The following is a 22138-nucleotide window of genomic DNA, read 5'->3' as shown; positions in this document are numbered from 1 at the left end:
GGAAATAACCATGCCGGTCAGTGGGATGTGGACCAAGACACCACTTCTGTTCACCGCGTAGAAATGGTGCTGGTGAAGGGGGAGAGTCTCTAAAACAGCGGGGCCGACCCTGTTATCGCTGCTTCCCACCATTCGGGGTGTAAAGGGGAGCAGGACCCTCTGGGCCACCGTGACCTGTGCCCCCGTCACCGGCTCATGGGACACTGGGCTGCTTCTTGCGTCCATCCAACCACTGAGCCTGAACTGTGTGCAGGAACCGGCCGCGGGCCGACTAAATGATTTAAACTGTTCTCCGAAGAGTGTTTTGTTTACAGATTTACCTTCAGGGGAGAATAAGGAAATGAGTTAGAAAAAAAGTTAGTAAAACTGGAAGACCAAGTGCCTGAAGTGATCGATCTGAAATTAATCTCACATGTCTGGGGGTGCGAGCGGCTGAAGGAAGGGGGGGAGGGAGAAAATGAAAGTGGTTTAGTAAGACAAGGCCGTTTTGAGTTGCATCTGGGAAAAAGAAAACAGTCACATTTAATGTTTCCTCTATTCCAGCCAGAGTGTTAAAGAGTCTGAGATAAGGAAGTTGCCAAGCTTCCTTGGGCCTGGGAAAGGGCAGGCCCGGCTTGTGTGTAGCGATGAGCTGGACACGTCGCTCAACGGTGAGTCCCCTTGGACCTTGGGGTGTCTCGCGAGTCGGCGACCGCAGGGCTGGGCCAGGTGACGGCCAGGAGCGTCCACACCTGCTTCCTGGAGGGATGCCAGGCACTCCCCTCTCTGCCACGGACTCGGGGTCCTTCCCGCTCAGCTCCCCGTACCCAGACTCCAAACCACGAGTGACAAATGGGGGCTGAGCAGAGGTAATGAACGTGCTTGTCACAGTCGGGGAATTTACTTTCAAAGCCTTTGCCCTCATAAAGTTTTTCTTAAAAGTGTGATAAGGCCAACCTGGCAATGTTTGTCCCATTCAAGTAGTTTCCCCGGGAGGTGTTCCAACTAGATGCCGTCTGTGAGGTGACAGCTTTCTGTGGCTTGGTGACATTCAACAGCCCTGCAGAGTCACTGAGGAGGGAGGCCCTGGCCTCTTGCCAGACTTTGCTCCACACTGTTTTGCTGAGAGTCAAACTCGGGAGCATATTCCCATTACAGCCTCAGAGCCTCACCTGTAACATTACTGCAAGGACAGAGATGGCTGTGCCAGGGCTGGATTTCAAACTGGAAGGGCGATACTTTGGGCATTTGCTCTACTGTTTCCTAGCCCAGTGTGTTAGGAGAAAACCTCAGTGTTCACTTGGGCCTTTCACTGTCATAAAAAAGAATGGCGTTCTTTTTCCTCTCAGATTCAAACTCCCATGACAATTAGAAGTCTGTCTAGCTGATTTCAGTATTTGATGGCTATTATTTTAGAAAAATGGGTAGTTAATGTATTTTTGATGGATTCTCCCCCTTTATTGTGTGTGTGCTTTTTATTTATTTTTTTTAAATTCTAGTACAGACAGCACATGATTTAAACCATGAAAATATCACAGTTCTGCTTTTTCCTAAGGACAGGAACCAACTTTTATTCTGGAAAATTCTGCCAAAAGGAGGATAAATCATGCAAACAATTGGGTCAGCAGATGGGCATAAATCTGCTTTGCGAAGAGGATGAAAGGATGGAGATGAAACGCGGATGTAGATTAAATCAGAAATGCAGCTGTTTGGGACCAAAGTCCAGTTATCACTGCAAGCCAGGCCCCGAAGATGTGTTGGTCTTTACAAGGCAAGTCCAGGTGTTGACAGAGTAGAGAAGCCCTGGGGACTCTTTGACATTCCACCCTTTGCCTTTGACCCTCCCCACAACTGTGCGCCTTCCTGTTTTCAATACACAAGAACATACTTTCTCGTCCGACTTCAGGAATCATACCTGTTTTCAACATTAAATCTGCCTCTCATCATTCCTGTCTTACCACCCAAAGAACGTTAACTTAGAAATCAGGCATTTTGGACCAAATTCTGTTTTTTTTTTTTTTATTTTTATTTTTTTATATATATATATTTTTTTATTTCAGCTCATCATGGGGGTACATAAGTTTAGGTTATATACATTTTCCATGTCCCACCCATCCCCCCGAGTCAGAGTCCCAAGCGCGTCCGTTCTCATTCTCCAGACAGTGCACCTGGCACTCATCATGTAGTCATACCTCCATCCCCTCCCCCCCCACCTCCCCGGGTCTGCACCTTCAAGCATGACCATTCCCCAGAGGGTGTGCAACGCACTCATCATGTAGGCATACACCCATCCCCTCCCCCCACCCCCCATCCCAGTCTGATATCCAATTGGTATCCTTCCCTGATGTACATTTAGGTGATGATCAGGGAAACCAGTTTTCTGGTGAGTACATGTGATGCTTGTTTTTCCATTCTTTGGATACTTCACTTAGTATAATGGGTTCCAGCTCTCTCCAGGAGAACCAAAGAGATGTCGTATCATTGTTATTTCTTATAGCTGAGTAGTACTCCATGGTATACATATACCACAGTTTACTAATCCATTCGTGGATTGATGGGCACTTGGGTTGTTTCCACATCCTTGCGATTGTAAATTGTGCTGCTATAAACATTCGGGTACAGGTGTCTTTGTTAAAGAATGACTTTTGTTCTTCTGGGTATATGCCCAATAATGGGATTGCTGGATCAAATGGTAGGTCTACTTGAATCTGTTTAAGGTATCTCCATATTGCTTTCCATAGGGGTTGCACTAGTTTGCATTCCCACCAGCAGTGTATGAGTGTTCCTGTCTCTCCGCATCCACGCCAACATGTGTTGTTTTGGGATTTTTTGATAAAGGCCATTCTCACCGGAGTTAAGTGGTATCTCATTGTGGTTTTGATTTGCATTTCCCTGATGATTAGGGATGTTGAGCATTTTTTGATATGTTTTTTGGCCATTCTTATGTCTTCTTTTGAAAAATTTCTATTCATGTCCTTTGCCCATTTTTTGATAGGATTGTTTGATTTTTTCCTGCTGATTTTCCTGAGTTCTAAATAGATTCTTGTTATCAGTCTTTTATCTGATGTGTAGTATGCGAAAATTTTTTCCCATTCTGTAGGCTGTCTGTTTATTTTCATGACTATTTCTTTGGCTGTGCAGAAGCTTTTTAATTTAATCAGGTCCCAGTCGTTTATTTTTGTTGTTGCTGCGATTGCCTTAGGGGTTTTCTTCATAAATTCTTTGCCTAGACCAATGTCTGTAAGAGTCTTTCCTACATTTTCTTCTAGAATTCTAATCGTTTCCCATTTAAGGTTTAAATCTGTTATCCACCGTGATTTGATTTTTGTGAGAGGTGAAATCTGTGGGTCCTGTTTCTGTCTTCTACATGTGGCTATCCAGTTTTCCCAGCACCATTTATTGAATAGGGACTCTTGTCCCCAGAGTATGTTTTTGTCTATTTTGTCAAAGATTAGATAGTTATATGAGGATGATTTTATATTTGGGTTTTCTGTTCTGTTCCACTGGTCTGTGTCCCTGCCCTTGTGCCAATACCAACCAGTTTTAAGAACCACAGCTTTGTAGTATAGTTTGAAGTCTGGCAAATCAATACCTCCCATTTTGTTTTTATTGCTTAAGATTGCTTTTGCTATACGGGGTCTTCTCTGATTCCATACAAAGTGTATAATTATTTTTTCTAAATCTGTGAAAAATGATGTTGGTATTTTAATAGGAATTGCATTGAATCTATAGATTACTTTGGGTAGTATAGACATTTTAACGATGTTAATTCTTCCAATCCATGAGCATGGTATGGATTTCCACTTATTTACGTGTTCTGCAATTTCCTTCCTTAGCGTTTCATAGTTCTCTTTATAGAGGTCCTTTACCTCTTTAGTTAAATATATTCCTAGATATTTTATTTTCTTTGTTGCTATTTTGAAAGGTATTGAGTCCTTAATTTGGTTCTCCGATTGAATGGTATTGGCATATATGAATGCCTCTGATTTGTGTGTATTGACTTTGTAACCTGAGACATTACTGAATTCGTTAATTAATTCCAGGAGTCTCTTGGTTGAGTCCTTGGGGTTTTCCAGATACAACATCATGTCATCAGCAAAGAGTGAGAGTTTGATCTCTTCTGTCCCTATTTGGACACCTTTGATTCTGCTCTCTTGTCTGATAGCTCTCGCAAGGACTTCCAATACTATGTTGAAAAGTAATGGGGACAGTGGGCAGCCTTGTCTGGTTCCAGTTCTGAGTGGGAATGCTTTCAGTTTTTCCCCATTCAGTATGATGTTGGCTGTGGGTTTGTCATATATGGCTTGTATTATTTTTAGGTAGGTCCCATTTATGCCTATGTTGTTAAGTGTTTTTATCATAAAAGGGTGTTGAATTTTGTCAAATGCTTTTTCTGCATCTATTGAGAGGATCATATGGTCTTTATTTTTGCTTCTATTTACGTGGTTAATTACATTTATAGATTTTCGTATGTTAAACCACCCCTGCATCTCTGGGATGAAGCCTACTTGGTCATGATGAATTATTTTTTTAATCAGCACTTGGATACGATTTGCTAGGATTTTATTGAGAATTTTTGCGTCTACGTTCATGAGAGAAATTGGTCTGTAGTTTTCTTTTTTTGTTGCATCCTTTCCTGGTTTTGGTATTAATGTTATATTGGCTTGGTAGAATGTGTTGGGGAGAATTCCATCCTTCTCAATATTGAAGAATAGTTTATGTAGGATGGGCACCAGTTCATCTTTGTATGTATGGTAAAATTCAGGTGTGAACCCATCTGGACCAGGGCTTTTCTTTTTGGGAAGGTTTTTTATTGCTGTTTCAATTTCAGTTGTTGATATTGGTCTATTCAGGAATTCTATTTCTTCCTGATTGAGCTTGGGAAGGCTGTGTGATTCTAAAAATTTGTCCATTTCCTCCTCATTCTCCAATTTGTGTGCATAAAGATTTTTGTAATATTCATAGATAATGTCACGTATCTCTGTGGCTTCGGTTGTGATTTCTTCTTTCATGTTCCTGATGGAAGTTATTAAAGATTTTTCTTTTCTGCTCTTGGTTAGTCTAGCCAGTGGTGTGTCTATTTTGTTTATCTTTTCAAAGAACCAACTTTTTGTTTTATTAATTTCCCTTATAGTATTTTTGTTGTCTTTTTCATTTAATTCTGATTTGATCTTAATAATTTCTCGCCTTCTGCTGGGTTTGGGGTCAGTCTGTTCTTCTTTCTCCAGCTCTTTGAGTCTATTCATTAAGTTGTCTAGTTGTAAATTGTCTGTCTTTTTGAAATAGGCATTTATGGAAATGAATTTTCCTCTCAGGACTGCTTTAGCTGCATCCCATAGATTTTGATAAGTTGTGTCACCTTTGTCATTTAATTCAAAGAATGTTTTGATTTCTGACTTAATTTCTTCCTTTACAAAATTGTTATTCAGGAGAAGGTTGTTTAGCTTCCATGACTTTGAGTAGGAATGAGAGTTCCTGTTAAGGTTCATTATTATTTTTATTCCATTGTGATCTGAGAAGATGCAGGGTATGATTTCTATTTTTTTAATTTTTTTAAGACTTGCTTTATGACCTAGGATATGGTCAATCTTAGAGAATGTCCCGTGAGCTGATGAGAAGAATGTATATTCAGTGGTTTTCGGGTAGAATGTCCTGTAGATGTCAGTCAGGCCCATTTGTTCTAGCATTCTGTTTAAGTCTACTATGTCTTTGCTTATTTTCTGCTTGGAGGATCTGTCCTGTGCTGTCAGTGGGGTATTAAAATCTCCAACTATTAAAGTGTTGTTGCCTATGATTTGGTTTAGATCAAGTAGGATTTGCTTTATGAATCTGGGTGCACCTAGATTGGGTGCATATATATTAAGTATGGTTATGTCTTCTTGTTGAATTGTGCCTTTCACCAGTATGTAGTAACCGTCTTTGTCTTTTATTACTTTTGTTGGTTTGAAGACTAAGTTATTGGAAATTAAAACTGCCACACCAGCTTTCTTTTGGCTACCATTTGCTTGAAATATCAGGTTCCATCCTTTTATTTTCAGTCTAAATGCATCTTTGCCGGTTAAGTGAGTTTCCTGAAGGCAGCAGACACTTGGTTTGTGTTTTTTTATCCATTGGCCCAGTCTATGTCTCTTGAGTGGGGAATTCAGGCCATTGACATTTAGTGAGAGAACTGATAATTGGGATAGATTTCTGTTTATCTTATTGGGTAGAACTTCATTGCTATGTTTTCTCTCTTGAGCCATTGTGGTGGCTAGAATTTGATCTTTAGCTCTTGGGTGGTTTTACATTCGTGGGTCTTTGTTGTGATGATCCATGTGTAACTCTCTTTTGAGTACTTCTTGGAGGGGTGGCCTTGTCTTGGTGAATTCCCTCAGTCCTTGTTTATCCGAGAATGTCTTAATTTCTCCTTCATATAGAAAGCTTAGCTTAGCTGGGTACAAGATTCTAGGCTGGGCATTATTCTGTTTCAGAAGAGTGAGAATGGGGCCCCAACTTCTTCTTGCTTGTAAAGTTTCAGTTGAGAAATCTGGCGTAATTCTAATGGGCCTCCCTTTGTATGTTACTTGTTTCTTTCTCCTTACAGCTCGAAGAAGGGTCTCTTTAGTGGATATTTTGGTCAGTCTGACGACTACGTGGCGTGGTGTTTTCCTATTTGCTATGAATCTACCAGGGGTTCTTTGAGCTTCTTGAACCTGTATATCTAAAGTTTTAGCAAGGCCTGGGAAATTTTCTTCTATTATGTCTTCAAATAGTTTATCCAGCCCTTGCTTATTATCTTCTTCACCTTCAGGGATGCCTATAACTCTCACGTTAGGTTTCTTCACATAATCCCACATTTCTTGAAGACTCTGGTCTTTTTTCTTATTTCTTTGCTCTATCTCTGTGACTGTCTTATTTAATTGGAAAGAGTTATCTTCGATTTCTGAGATTCTGTCTTCTATTTGATCTACCCTGTTCTTGAGACTTTCCACTGTGTTTTGTAGCTCCCTGAATAAATCCCTCATTTCTAGGAGTTCAGTTTGGTTTTTTTTCAATACGTCTATTTCTTTAGTGAATTTTTCTTCCAAATCCTGGAATTTTTTTGCGGTTTCTTTGCGGTGGATATCAATTTTTTCTTGTATATCATTCAGCTTATTTATAACCCAAGACTGAAATTCTTCTGGTAACATGTTGGTATTCTGAAACTGGCTTGTGCCAATTGGAGGAGAGTTGGTATTTCTCTTTGGGGGCGAGGTTTCCGTTTGGTTTTTTGTGCTCCCCATATTTTTCCGCTGAGCCCTTCCCATCTGGCTCTATCGTTAGATCTTTTCTCACAGCTTTAGTCTAGTTAACAGCACGTCTTGTACTCTGTTCTTAGGCTATGGAACAGTCTAGGAATGTTGCTTCCTTTATCTATAGGGGGAGACTGTTGTGTGCTGTTTAGAGTTTCTTTTTTCTATCTCAGTTGGGGGACTGCTTCTGATGGGTCCACCCCCAGAGGGTTGGCTTGACCTAAGACCAGTTTGGCAAGTTAAATCATTGTGTTGCGGACTTTCAGTTAGTAGGCAGGATTCACACGATTTGCAAGCAGAAAGCCTCTTCTCCCTCTCTTTTTTTTTTTTCCCCCCCCTGGGTTTTTGGTTCTTCCTCTGGATGTGTGGTTTCTGTCTCCTTCAGCAGGAAAGACACTGGCTAGGCCGAGGAGGCAGTGCCCTCACTCCCTCAGTGCCCCAGCTGCTGCAGCTCCCACGGGCAAAGGTCTACACTGTCCCAGTGTTCCCAAGGTCCGGGCTCCACACTCTTGCGTTTAGGGAAGCACTCAGTGTTCACACCTGGGAAGGGGACCTGGAGAGGGTCTATGGATCAGGGGATGGAGCCTCCTGAGGAGTCGCCTGGCACCCTATGGCTCTGCAGCAATTAGACCTTGGCCCGCACAATTGTTCCTGCCCACCCGCAGATCACTGGCACTGGGGGGTAATTTTCAGGGTCCGATAGGAATCACAGCTGGGGGTCTGGAGCACTCAGGAGTTTACAGTAGCTCCTGGGCTGGAGGGACACCGGAAAGAAGAAAAGAAAAAGAAAGGAAAAAAGAAAAGAAAAAAAAAAGGAGAGAAACAATATGAATAACAAGAAGAAGAAAGAGAAAACAAGAAAGAAAAGAGAAAGAAAGAAAGAAAGAAAGAGAGAGATAAAAAGAAAAAAAGAAAAAAAAAATCCCACTTTAATATTTCAGGCTCGGGGCCCCTCGCCTCGGTGCAGGTCCGCTTCTGTCCCTTTAAGAGATAGGGTTCCGGCACCGCGGAGGCCTGCCAGAGTTCAAGGTCCTTTCCCCTTAGCTGTGGGAACCGAGATGGCGACCGCGCGTCCGTCGGTCGCAGGCGCCAGGGGAAAGCGTTCAGAGCTCGGCAGGCGCCAGGGCCCGCAGCGGCTCCCCAGCCGGAGAGCTGCCGTACGGGAAGAGAAAAGCAAAAAAGTCCCGCTTTAATATTTCACGCTCGCGGCCCCTCGCCTCGGTGCAGGTCCGCTTCTGTCCCTTTAAGAGATAGGGCTCCGGCACCGCAGAGGCCTGCCAGAGTCCAAGGTCCTTTCCGCTTAGCTGTGGGAACCGAGATGGCCACCGCGCGTCTGTCGGTCGCAGGCACCAGGGGAAAGCGTTCAGAGCTCGGCAGGCGCCAGGGCCCACCGCGGCTCCCCAGCCAGAGAGCTGCCGTACGGGAAGAGAAAAGCAAAAAAGTCCCGCTTTAATATTTCACGCTCGCGGCCCCTCGCCTCGGTGCAGGTCCGCGTCTGTCCCTTTAAGAGATAGGGCACTGGCACCGCAGAGGCCTGCCAGAGTCCAAGGTCCTTTCCGCTTAGCTGTGGGAACCGAGATGGCGACCACGCGAGAGCGTTCAGAGCTCGGCAGGCGCCAGGGCCCGCAGCGGCTCCCCAGCCGGAGAGCTGCCGTACGGGGAGAAAAAAGCAAAAAAGTCCCGCTTTAATATTTCACGCTCGCGGCCCCTCGCCTCGGTGCAGGTCCGCGTCTGTCCCTTTAAGAGATAGGGCTCCACGGAGACCCGCCCGAGTCCAAGCTCTCTCCCGTCTATGTCACCTGTCCTCGGAGCTCCACGTCTCCCGCGGTGATTCTGCACCAATTTCAGCCAGATCCCTGACCGAGTGGATGTGGGGGTCAGTGGGGAGATCAAGCCGCTCTGCTGTGGGGCTGCACCCGCCCCACTCGCCGGTGAGGCAGGCACGGCCATCCCGCACTCCGCTGTCTGTTTTCCGTCTCGCACTCTCCAAATTATCTCGGTCTGATTTCTCACTCGCCTCTGTTTTTTCCTGTTCCCCGTGTCCCACGGTGATTCTCCGTGGGTTCACACCGCCGTTCCTGTGGAGAAGCAATCCTCTAGCGTTGTGGCAGGTGGAGATCCACGCCTTCCTCTCTGGGAGCACAAATCCAGGAGGTCACCTCCACTCCGCCATCTTCTGATCCCTGGACCAAATTCTGTAAGACCGACATTGAATAATTTAAACATTCTCCATCCATTGGAAAGCAGACTGGGTATTAGAAGCCCTATACACTGTATTTGATGGGACCTCTTTCTATAGCATTGTCTGGTTTTCAACTGAAAAACTAAAATGGAGGCCAGGCGCGGTGGCTCATGCCTGTCATCCTAGCACTCTGGGAGGCTGAGGTGGGAGGATTGTTTGAGCTTAGGAGTTCCAGACCAGCCTGAGCAAGAGCGAGATCCTGTCTCTACTAAAAATACAAAGAAATTATATGGACAGCTAAAAAAATATATATATAGAAAAATTAGCCGGGCATGGTGGCACATGCCTGTAGTCCCAGCTCCTCGGGAGGCTGAAGCAGGAAGATTGCTTGAGCCCAGGAGTTTGAGGTTGCTGTGAGCTAGGCTGACGTCACGGCACTCTAGCCCGGGCAACAGAGCGAGCCTCTGCCTCAAAAAAAAAAAAGAAAAAAACTAAAATGGAAAAATAACTTCTGATATTAAGCTGTGATTTCCACCTTCCATGACCCTCATTTACAGGCTGCTGTTTGCATGTGATATTCAGATCTTAACTCCAACTCTGGTATTGTGGGGTTCATGCGCTCAGAAATAGACAGGAACTTTAGAACTGTGAAAACAGGTACTAAAATGGTTAAGTTTATGGCTATTTTAAGGGAAAGTCATTTACTAAGCTGAAGTTTGGGAGAGGCCCTCACTGTTTTATCCCAAAGGACTCAGAAGATTACATAACAGATGTAAAATTTTACCTCCAGCACATGGAAACTCACAGAATAATTTTAAAGCTTGTATGGAAAGTCATTTTATTCATCTAGGAGAGAAATCTGTTTACAGAAGTTTAATTTAAACCAGTGCATTATTCTCCAGGCATTTGTTCGAACACCCTCATTACACATCAGATTCATTTAACTCCTGGGGGCTTCGGTTCCTTTATCTAAAAACAAGATTGGTGTAGATAATGCTTAAAAGCCCCTTCCAGGCAAAAGAGTCTATAATTTGATATCATCCCAAATAGCAAACAACATATTTCCATTTTGATTGGTTTTTATGGCATGAAATCAATAGTCTTTTTAAGGTACCTATAATAGAATAATTGGGAAAAATATTCCAAAAATATGATTCTTACATTGTTCTACATTGTTCTACTCTGACTTGATGCTACTCACGGAATTATATTAACTAGTTCTGCTATCAAGCAAAGTATCAAAGACCGAAACTGGTTGGACTCCCAGTGCAATTAAAAAGTTATATTCCTGAATGTCAAATTTATTGCGAAGGAGTAATTAAGTCTTAGGAAAAACTATCTTATTGTGTATTTCACTGTGCTGTTAAAATATTTGACATTAAGAAGAATCACTTCAACTTTAAAGAAAATTTTCTCTATTTTACAAAGATGCTAGGATGCCAGAAAGTCAAAGGTAGCCAAAGATCCAAAATAATAATTTTTCTTTAACTTTTTAAATTACAAATGCCAAACATAGAAATTATGCCAAATTTAAGGAGTACAAAACTTTACTATATGAAAAGAAAAAAAAATAGAGAAGCAACTTCTAGTATTAGGCTGTGATTTCCAAAGATGACAATGATTTTCAGAAAATTTGAAAATTTTCCTCTAATTTTTTTCTTCTCTAGTCACATAATAACTGGTATCATACTAAACACAATATTTTGTTACTGGATAAAGCTAATAAGTATTTCTATTGGTAATAATATGTCTAGTTGGGTGAAACAGAATATCTCATGCAATTTAATAACACAGTCTCTCTTTCATCTACTATGATGCAGAAAGACAATGAAAATGTCATAAATTCAAGAGGCTTTCGTGATCATTCTCTCTGGTTTTTTCAATATAGATATTAAAAATGGTGTAATATAAAGAATAAACACATTTGGACAGAGTTGACTGCAGAATTAAGTTGTTTATAATAAGGTTAGCTTGTACAATTTAATGAAATTATCACTGTTGTGTAGCATAACAATAACTATAAATGGAAGCAATTCACATATATGAGTTTGATGATGGTGATGATTGGAAACAATGATTAGTGATGGGTGTAGTGGGTGGACCTGGGGTTCCAGCTACTCAGGAGGCTGCAGAGGGAGGATCACTTGAGTCCAGGAGTTGGAGACCAGCCTGGTGATACAGCAAGACCACACCTCAACTGGGAAAGAAAGAAAGAAAGAGAAAGAAAGAAAGAAAGAAAGAAAGAAAGAAAGAAAGAAAGAAAGAAAGAAAGAAAGAAGAAAGAAAGAAGCAAAGGAAGGAAGAAAGAAAGAAAGGAAGAAAGAGAGAAAGAAAGAAAGAGAGAGAGAGAGAAAGAAAGAAAGAAAGAAAGAAAGAAAGAAAGAAAGAAAGAAGCAAAGGAAGGAAGGAAGAAAGAAAGGAAGAAAGAGAGAGAGACAAAGAGAAAGAGAGAGAGAGAGAAAGAAAGACAGGAAAGGGCCAGGCGCGGTGGCTCACACTTGTAATCCCAGCACTCTGGGAGGCCAAGACAGGTGGATCTCTTGAGATTGGGAGTTTGAGACCAGCCTGAGCAAGAGCAAGACCCTGTCTCTACTAAAAATAGAAAGAAATTAGCTAGCCAACCAAAAATATATATAGAAAAAATTAGCCAGGCATGGTGGCGCACACCTGTAGTCCCAGCTACTCAGGAGGCTGAGGCAGGAGGATCGCTTGAGCCCAGGAGTTGGAGGTTGCTGTGAGCGAGGCTGACACCACAACACTCTAGCTCGGCAACAGAGAGAGACTCTGTCTCAAAAAAAATAAAGGACTATAAACTGCTTTTGGCAGCATTGTGTTGGATTTGAGAGAGAGACAGAACAGACCAACTGAGGAACTAGAAAGCAGCTGGTGATGCTGAGGCTGGAGGAGCCGGGTCTCCCCCATAAGGCGTCCTGACACCTACAGCTTCCCACGCAGATCGTAGCCGGCCCGCACCCCTACCTGCGTGGGAGTTTATCTTTCCCAGCTATCACTGTGGGCAGGGTAATAACTACTTTTATAAAAATTACCTTCATGGTTACTGAAAACTGAGGAGGAATACTCCACTAATCATGGGCCGTGACTCATAGTTTAAAGACTTGACTAGTAAGCGCCTGTAAGATTTCTTTGAGGCTAAATTTTCTCATCGTACCAAGATTACTTTCATTTCGTTTCATCCACCCCATAGCGGCACTTTCTGGATGAAGCGCTTCCATGAACTCTCCAAATTCAGCGCTTTGAAGAGGCACAGAGAACTCTGACGACGATTTCTTCATGCTTCCTCTAAAAAAAGGAATTTTTTAAAAAAAGTCTCTCAAGATTAACAACTGTATGCAAAAACTCCAAAGTGTTTATAGAGAGTTTAAAAGTAACAGAAGACAGTGAGAAGACAGAAACGAAAATACATAATCCACTTCAGCTGCATGTAAAGTGGATCACGTATCAAGGACAGTTCTAGAACTTTGGGAACTTGGACAAGGCTGTGAGACTCCCATTTTGAGGCATGAAAGAATTAAGAATGGATGATGATTTTGTGGGAAACTTTCTAACTGCTTTTCTAACTATTTCATGTGGGCAATTTCATAAAAGCCTGGTGGTTCACTCTGACACTCTCTCTCTACCTGTCCTTGGAAGGACACGGAAGCTCCCGGGTGTGGGTCTCACAGTGTAAACACTCTTGCTGAGCTTAGAGCCCACCCTGAACACGGCCATGGAAAAACAAACACACTCTCATGTGAACTTCCCCCCACTCTACCCCTTTTTTGTACAAATTTATGCTAAAAAGCTTCATTAAGCTTTTTAAGTACATTATCCTTATGAATAGATTGAGTAAAACATCAATTTCTACAACTTCTAGGAGACAGGGCAAAAATATTTAAAGGAAAATGAGGGGTGGAAATCCTATTAACCAAATTAGGAAGACAAAGGAAATCTGAACACTACAGAAAAAATCATTTCAACAAAAACATTCCAAACCCCATTGTAGTCTATCACTTATTTTTGTTACTATAATCACCATTCTTCAATGATTTAGTGTCAATAAATTATAACTAAAAATCTTGTATTGGCTTAATATTTTGTATTTCAGCTTCTTTCTTAGGGACTGTAAACAAGTGTATTGCTGCTCATGTTTATAGAAGCAGCATGTATAAATGTAGTGTAAATTGTGAACTGTGTGATAATAGCATGGAGTGTGTGTGTGTGTCTGTGCAGAAGGAGTTGTGTACGTAAAAAACGCTGTGTGTCTGTTTAATTAAGACTGTTGGCCGGGCGCGGTGGCTCACGCCTGTAATCCCAGCACTCTGGGAGGCCAAGGCGGGAGGATCGCTTGAGGTCAGGAGTTCGAGACCAGCCTGAGCAAGAGCAAGACCCCGTCTCTACTAAAAATAGAAAGGAATTAGGCAAACAACTAAAAGTAGAAAAAAATTAGCCAGGCCTGGTGGCACATGCCTGTAGTCCCAGCTACTTGGGAGGCTGAGGCAGGAGGATCGCTTGAGCCCAGGAGTCTGAGGTTGCTGTGAGCGAGGCTGATGCCATGGCACTGTAGCCTGGGCAACAGAGTGAGACTCTGTCTTCAAAAATTAAATAAATAAATAAATAAATGTTTGCTTTGACTTTTATATCCTTCAAATGTGGTTTTCTTCCAAATTTTTAATAATCATCCTATATTTTTAAACTTTTAATTTACATTTAAGCTTCTTAACTTAATGTACCGCTTAATACACTGGCCTCCTCCTCCAGCCCTGACCCTGCCGGCCCAGCCACCCCCCCAGGCCTCCCTGGGGACTGCCCGGCCGTGCCTGTCTCTCCGGCCCTGCCCAGGGTCCTGGGTTTGCACGTTCGCCCTCTGCCGCCTGCTCACAGCGGCCGCGGATTCCCGCGGACACCAGCGCTTTGCTCTGCCTCTCTCCTTCCCGCGGTTCTCCCTCTCGTGGCTGCTTCCGACACTGACCAAATTGCTCTCCGCTGCAAAGGCGGGAGATTGTTTCACTGCAGGTGGCAGAAATTCAAGCCAAACCAACCTAAATGCAAACCACTGGTTTATGTAATTCACAGTCTCAGAGGTTGCAGGTACTTCAGGCACCATGTGTTCACGTCCTTGCTCCCTGCCCAGCCCAGGCTGGCACACACTGGGTATGGCCCCTCTCTTTAAAATACTATGAATATTTATTCTTAAGAAATCTAACCTCTTTTTCTATCCATGCAAATTATGGGAAATGTGGGGTCTTAGGTAAAGAAGAGATTCTCCAGCTTGAAAATCACATTATTGAAATCCCTTCTCATCTCACATGTAATCTCTTCTTCTACTGACAGCTACTTTCAGCTTATACTGACCTTAAAGCTGGATTCAGGACTTCAGCTTTTTCCAGCAGGAATTCTTCCCTGTAGAGCGTAAGTGAGCAACACCAACTTTAATGACTCTGTGGAGGACAATGAGGGAACATGCCTCACACCACACATGGCATCTCACTCCAAAGTGACAAAACATTTTTCTTGCTCTCTCATCTCCATCACCAGGCTGTGGTTCTCCCTCTATCCGCCCTTCCCTGTGAAGTCTCAGCTCTCTCTTCTTCTAAGCAGGTAGCAGAGCTGTCTCTCATCCCGCCAAATCTGTCTCAGGTGCCGGCCAATCTGCAGCCCTGCAGACTCCAAATAGGCTTGTTAAAGCTTTAACTCCATTCTGTTCTGTTCTGAGGAGCATGTTAAAAAAAAAAAAAAATTAACTTCAAAGCTGACTCTTCCCCAAGTAGAAACTCTTGGAATTTGGGTAAGCAATTTTTTTTCTTTGTTATTTACATTTATATTGATGTCTGCAAGTCAACTTCCAAATAGAATTTTTTTTTAATTCCTTGTATAAAACCAAGATATAAATACTTGTTATCTCATTTGAAAAAGAACTTTCAGTTAAGGCTGGTAGACACCTACAATCACTAAGGTACCCAGCTACCCCTGAAGATACAGGCAGGAATCTCGTGGAAGCTTTTCCAAACAGCAGCTCTGTATCACAAACAACACGGGGACCTCACATAAACAGTGTTTTTCTGCTTTTACTTCAGGAACAACTCTTGAGGCAACAGAGAGCAGTTTTATGATTATATTTTATGGTGATTAGGAAAATAGTTAACTGGGTCAATAGTGAGTAGAATATTCAAGGGCTGGCATGAAAAATGCAGTTTTCTCCCAGCCACAAAGGTGATAGGAGACAGAAAAAGAATTGCTTTTTCTGTGATTCAAGATTTTTACTAGGGGAAACAAAACTGGAGGGAAAACTTGTTATATAACTTTGCATATTTTATTAATATTTACCTCTCAGCATAATTTGATAAAAAAGAGTTCAGAGCAAATGAGCAGAAGGATGTGTGTTTGCATGGAATTTAAATTTATAATTAGTGGTCTTTCTGTATCTGGTAAGGATATTTTTAGCCACATTTAGCCTTATTCATGCTGTATCTACTATGTTGTGTGTGTTCCTAAGTCCACACACTACACATTTACCATAAGAAGGCAAAAATGAAAATCCAGCAGTAGACGGCCATCCCGAGTGGCCGTGACTCCTCTCAGAGGGCCATGCAGGGGAACATAGAGGACCCACAGCTTTTTCAGGGGACAAAACTTGTAGGGCAAGTTCGACAGTTTATAAAAAGTAGTCTTTCAACTTTTTTTCCTGTATTTACACCACATTTCGAACTTTTATCACATTAAGGAGACTTTAATTGCATGTTTGTGTCTGCTAAAAACAAAGCAAGCTGGAAGTGTGGGGGAAACTAAGTGCACGTTGGCTATGAGTGGAGTGATGCGTGTCAGGTGTCAGCCAGCCTGCTCACTGAGACTGCACACCAGGCATTCCCAGACTGCGGCAGCCACACTGCCCCTGAGCCCCGCTGTCACCACGTGTGTCAGAATAGAAACGTCACTGTGGTCACGGCGTGGAACACCCGCAGGACACAATGCCACAGACATCCTCATTCCTCACTGACAACATAGAAACCCTGACAAGGCCACTTGGATTTACAATTAAAATGGTGGGAGATTAACCTGCTTACCACAAAATGTTCATATAATTTGGAAAGATGTTCATTTTCTAAAATTCACTTTTGTCTGCCTTAAAAAAATTTTTAAGGCTGGCACAGTGGCTCACGCCTGTGATCCTAGCACTCTGGGAGGCCGAGGCGGGAGGATCGCTCGAGGTCAGGAGTTAGAGACCAGCCTGAGCAAGAGCCAGACCCCGTTTCTACTAAAAATAGAAAGAAATTATCTGGCCAATTAAAAATATATATAGAAAAAAAATTAGCCGGGCATGGTGGCGCATGCCTGTAGTCCCAGCTACTCGGGAAGCTGAGGCAGGAGGACTGTTTGAGCCCAGGAGTCTGAGGTTGCTGTGAGCTAGGCCGACGCCACGGCACTGTAGCCCGGGCAACAGAGTGAGACTCTGTCTCAAAAAGAAAAAAAAAATATTTAAAAAGTATTGTTAGCGTCTTGGTGTGTCTCCTCTATTCCTTATAATATAATCAAGTAGAGCTGACAACTCAAATTCTGTAATAGATCAATATAAAGTGCTGTCTGGTTTTCACATAAATGAGCATTATTGAAAGTTCATCTGGGCTATAAGAGCCATATTTTATTTATGATGGTAAAATCTTGCCACAACTGCTTGGGTGGGGTTTTGCAAAGTCGGGGTTAAAATGCAAGGTTGCATTGTGCGAGGTTAATGAGTCGCCGGCTGGGTCTACGCGTCCTGGAGGCCTAAGGTGAATTCGCTCTGGTTCCAGCTGCAGTTTGGCGCCACCTGGTGGCGACCGTCCCTACAGCTCTGCTCTGTGAAGGGGCGTTTCCAGGACAGGCCCAGCAAGTGGGGCGCTGGCCATGTGACCCCCATTGCACTGGCTCCCCGGGGAGAGGGGCCAGCAGGATGCTGAGGATGCAGGAACTTCTCTTCGCTGTGGCAGCCGCCTCGCTGCACAATCTTGCAGTCCGTGTGACCAGAAACCGTGTGGTTGTGTGTCCCTGCTCACAACCACACAAGCAGGCTCAGAAGTGGATCCTCCAGCCCCGGCTGAGCCTTCTGACCGGTGCAGCCCTGGCTCAACTGCGTCCTCCAGAGGGACCCTGGGCCAGGACCTCCCAGCTGAGCTGCCTCTGAATTGTTGAGCACAGAAATTGGGAGAATAAATATGTGTTGTTTTAAGCCACTAAATTTTCAGATAATTTGTCCCATGGAACCTGACAACTGATACAGTACGTCACGCAGAGAAGGAGGGAAAGCCGGGGTAGGAATGAGTTGGTCACTTCTATGGTCACCTGACGCTCCCCCCAGAACCTTCTGAGGAGTCTCAGGAATGTGTGCTTGGACTGTCCCTCCAGGGTGTCACGTGGCCCGTCCTTCACTGGCCAGGCGTGGTCCCGGGTCTCAGGGCTTTGGCATCTCCATGTGCCAGGCAGGGGAGCAGCACGTGGGCTCCGTGGGCTGCCCGGGCCATGCCCTGAGGTCTGTGATGGCCCAAAACGAGACTGTCACACGGTGCTGGTGCACACACAGCTGAAGCTGCTTCCAACCACAGTGACAGTCGTGGACGAGAAATACCTGCTAGAACTACACCTGTCACAAAATACTCCCCATGATTTTCCTTTGCATAAATTTATACTACACTTTTCACGTTCAACATAGCCATTCCCTTTTGGAGCTTTTCAAAATATTGAAACTGAGTATGTTTGCCACAGTTAACTTTTTACTTCATGGGATAAGTCATAGTTTGTTGTTAATGTGTCTATTGACTAATTCGATGTGAATTTGTTATTTTTAATTAAGAAAATTATCTTTCTTATTAATTTGAAGTATACTAAATTCATAAAAGGTTATATAGTATAGTCAATAGAATTGAAAAGAAGAAAAACAATTTCAAATCTCCATATTATTAATTCACATCACCCGGCTCCCTTTAGAGTCTATGATTATGTGAAGCAAGAGAAACTTAGTACATTGGGGCCCATTATGAACGGAAATGAATCACTACTTCCTTTTGCAAATCAGAAATTACAGCTGGATTCAACCATGAGGGATGCTGAAATGTTGGTATTTTTCTTTTAGCTTGTATTCAAATTTTCTTTGATCATGTGACTTCCCAAAATTTCCTTCCTATTTCTTTTTTTTTCTTTTCTTTTCTTTTTTTTTTTTGTTGCCCAGGCTAGAGTGAGTGCCGTGGCGTCAGCTTAGCTCACAGCAACCTCAGACTCCTCAGCTTAAGCGATCCTACTGCCTCAGCCTCCCGAGTAGCTGGGACTACAGGCATGCGCCACCATGCCTGGCTAATTTTTTCTATCTAGATTTTTAGTTGGCCATATAATTTCTTTCTATTTTTAGTAGAGATGGGGTCTCACACTTGCTCAGGCTGGTCTCGAACTCCTGACCTCGAGCAATCCACCGGCCTTGGCCTCCCAGAGTGCTAGGATTACAGGCGTGAGCCACCGTGCCTGGCCCATCCATGTATTTCTCACATCATCCGTATCCTTCTGGTGCCTGGCACTTACAGACGGTTGGCACAGATTATGTAATTAATCTTCCCACTGAGCCATTTGACAGTTACAGAAACTGAGGCACAAAAAAGGTTAAGTTACTTGCAGATGGCTCGTAAAAGATGTATTTTAGATGGGAATTTAGGCAGTCTAACTTTAGTGACTAAGCTCTTATTCACTTTATATTAAAAAGCCTCATGCCTGTGGCAATAAAATATCAGTGTTTATGAAATAAGGGAAGCTGTAAGGATAGAATTAAAATTCAACACTTTCTTATATTTCTAAATAATCTGATTAAGCCAGAGATTCAGACTAAGTTTCTCCATTACTCCTGTAAAGGAGATTTACATCTACTAGAGATCGACACATTTGCATGGTGCTTTAAGTTTAGAAAAACCCATACTTGGGCCGGGCGCGGTGGCTCACGTCTGCAGTCCTAGCACTCTGGGAGGCTGAGGCAGGAGGATCCCTCGAGGTCAGGAGTTGGAGACGAGCCTGGGCAAGAGTGAGACCCCGTCTCTACTAAAAATAGAAGGAAATTATCTGGCCAACTAAAAATACATATATAGAAAAAGTTACCCGGGCATGGTGGCGCATGCCTGTAGTCCCAGCTACTCGGGAGGCTGAGGCAGGAGGATCGCTTGAGCCCCAGAGTTTGAGGTTGCTGTGAGCTAGGCTGACGCCACGGCACTCTAGCCCGGGCAACAGAGCGAGACTCTGTCTCAAAAAGAAAAAAAAAAACAAAAAACCTCCAGAGAGCCAGTGCCCTAAACGTGAATTCCAGTGACGCTCTGGCAAAATTACCTAGCGGCCCTGAGGTCCCCGGCAGCTGTCCCTTCTAGCACAACCACTTAAAAATATTTTGAACAGAGGTAACTATTTCAGGAAACAGACCTGACTATTTTGGACATTTCTGTCCCATGAATAGTCCGAAGCATGGAACCCTCCCCCACTCTTTATCCAAAGTTCGTAGCCGATTTTGCTGTATGGGACAAGCGTCAGCATCAGAGGAGGGAGGGAGAGGATGACAGGGACGAAGGTGCTGTAGATCTGCTGGTGCGCGGGGCTGGGCCACTCTTCCAAGCAGCAGCTGTGCTCTTTCTCATACAGGAGATCATGCTTGACCTTTACAGTAAGAACAATTCAGTTAAAATAACCCGTAGTCAGTGTCAAAAGAACAGACAGCAGCCAAGTATTCCTGTTACGCAACATTAAGCTCTTTCTAATTTGCCACCGGTACATATTTCAAATGAGATACAATTTTAATTGTTCTCTTATTGTGAAATGTGGTTTTTCTATGAATACTTAACTGCTGAAGGTCTTAAGACTTTTAAACTATCTTTCCCATTTTAAATGGAATTGAGCTTCATTTTTTTGTCTTTCTCAACTTTTATTTTCACTAGTCACAAGTTTTCAATTGGCTGAAAAAGCATTACACTTACCCAAATACATATTGAAAAATATTTTGTGTATCATGTCAGCTACTTTAATGTTAAATTATTTTGCTTCTTCAGTTGTTGAAGAGAGAGATTAGACAAGGCTTCAGACTTCTAGTTGGAAAGGACTGAAAGCCATTTCTTGTTACTGCAATTTCATATTACAACGATTAGACTGCTTGGAAAGATATTTAAAAGTCAACTGGTAGCTTTTAAATTCTGAGATGAATGAAAAATTGCGATTCAAACTATTGCCAATCTACAAATATTCAGATTGTATTTGTTTGCTGATTTCTTCATACTATTTCCAATAATAATAATAGAAACTGCTAAAAACGGATCATTTCAAGGACAATCCAAACCTTTAAAGCACATTCAAAATTCACATCTCTGGGTAACAGGAGCAAAAATGAATTTATGAAAACAACTGTCATTTTAGTCACTCTGGAGCTTTCTAGATGAATACTTAGATCTTAAGGCATATTTCTGCCTATATTCCCAGCAAATTTTATCAGCAATGTTCAATGTCAGTTGAATGGGGGAAAAGAAGCTTTTTGGTTACTCATCAGAGGTAAGAAAAAAGCTTATACTTCTGTAAAATTCTCCTAATACAGCACCTGAGGCCTGGGTGTCATGCTGGGCCCACATTCCCATTTCCTCTTTCATAATCACCCTTCTCCCAGCTTATACAAGTTACATGTCTCACCCAATCCAAATCTTACTATGGGGCACCAAAAAGAAAAAAAAAAAAGGACAGAGAATTCAGATTACTGATGTCAATGAAGCCACCTTGATCAAGGGGTCATAAACCCATGGTAGGGCTCTGTGCTTTGGCCTGTCTTAAATATTATACATTTCTTTTCAGAGTAAAGCCTGGCATAGGAAAAAAGGTATTTGGACAGGGACATCATGAATTCACATTTTTCATACAGTGAGGAGGCAGAAGTGACGACGGCTTTAATTTCACCACCTCCTTGTTTCCCTCACTTGAAATTTGCTAAATACATCACTCTTGAGAAGAGCCCAGTGGGAGGGAAACAGCCGTGGGTGAGAAATGTGGATGGCCTTGGTGCTTTGCAGCAGCCAGGTGAGAAATGCAAGCTCTCTGTGAGCTCAACCACCCGCACTCAGAGAATTCAGGCCTGAAAGGGTGGCCATGGGATTGCATATGAATACTTTTATGTGACCTGAAAAATGAAATCAGACTTTTTCCTGACAAGAAGTAAATCTGATTTAGCTCATCCGTCTAACAGTGAGGACTGGCTTTTGACAGTTAGATTATATGCATTTTCTACAAGCAAAATGAGTTGTAGATTTAAAATATATTCAGAGTATATAATAAAACAATTTTATTTTTCAAAATTGACAAATCTGTTTTCTATGTGCCAGAAATGGAGCCCACAATTTGGAACTAGACTGAGTCGCTTATAAAAGGGCTCCGGCCCCGTGGGCTTCCCGCTGCTCGGCAGAAAGGCTGCAAGTGTGGGAGCTCAGAGGTCGTTCTGAGCTGCTGGCCCGAGGACACAGCAGGGTCGGAAGCCTCAGTGATGTTGTCTCTGAGAAATTCATGAGGTCAAGAATCAATGCTGAGCAACAGCCATGCCCAGAGGGCACTGAGCCCAGGTGACTGGCTGCTCAACACCTGCATAGTGTCCCCTTTGCTGTTACTCCCCGCACCTGGTTGGGCCATCTGACAGAGGTGTAGGGAAAGGAGAGAGGTTGGATAAGATGATCCCCAACAT

Source organism: Lemur catta, unplaced genomic scaffold (assembly GCF_020740605.2).
Source record: "Lemur catta isolate mLemCat1 unplaced genomic scaffold, mLemCat1.pri scaffold_41_ctg1, whole genome shotgun sequence".
Classification (NCBI taxonomy): Eukaryota; Metazoa; Chordata; class Mammalia; order Primates; family Lemuridae; genus Lemur; species Lemur catta.
This window is presented reverse-complemented; position numbering follows the sequence as displayed.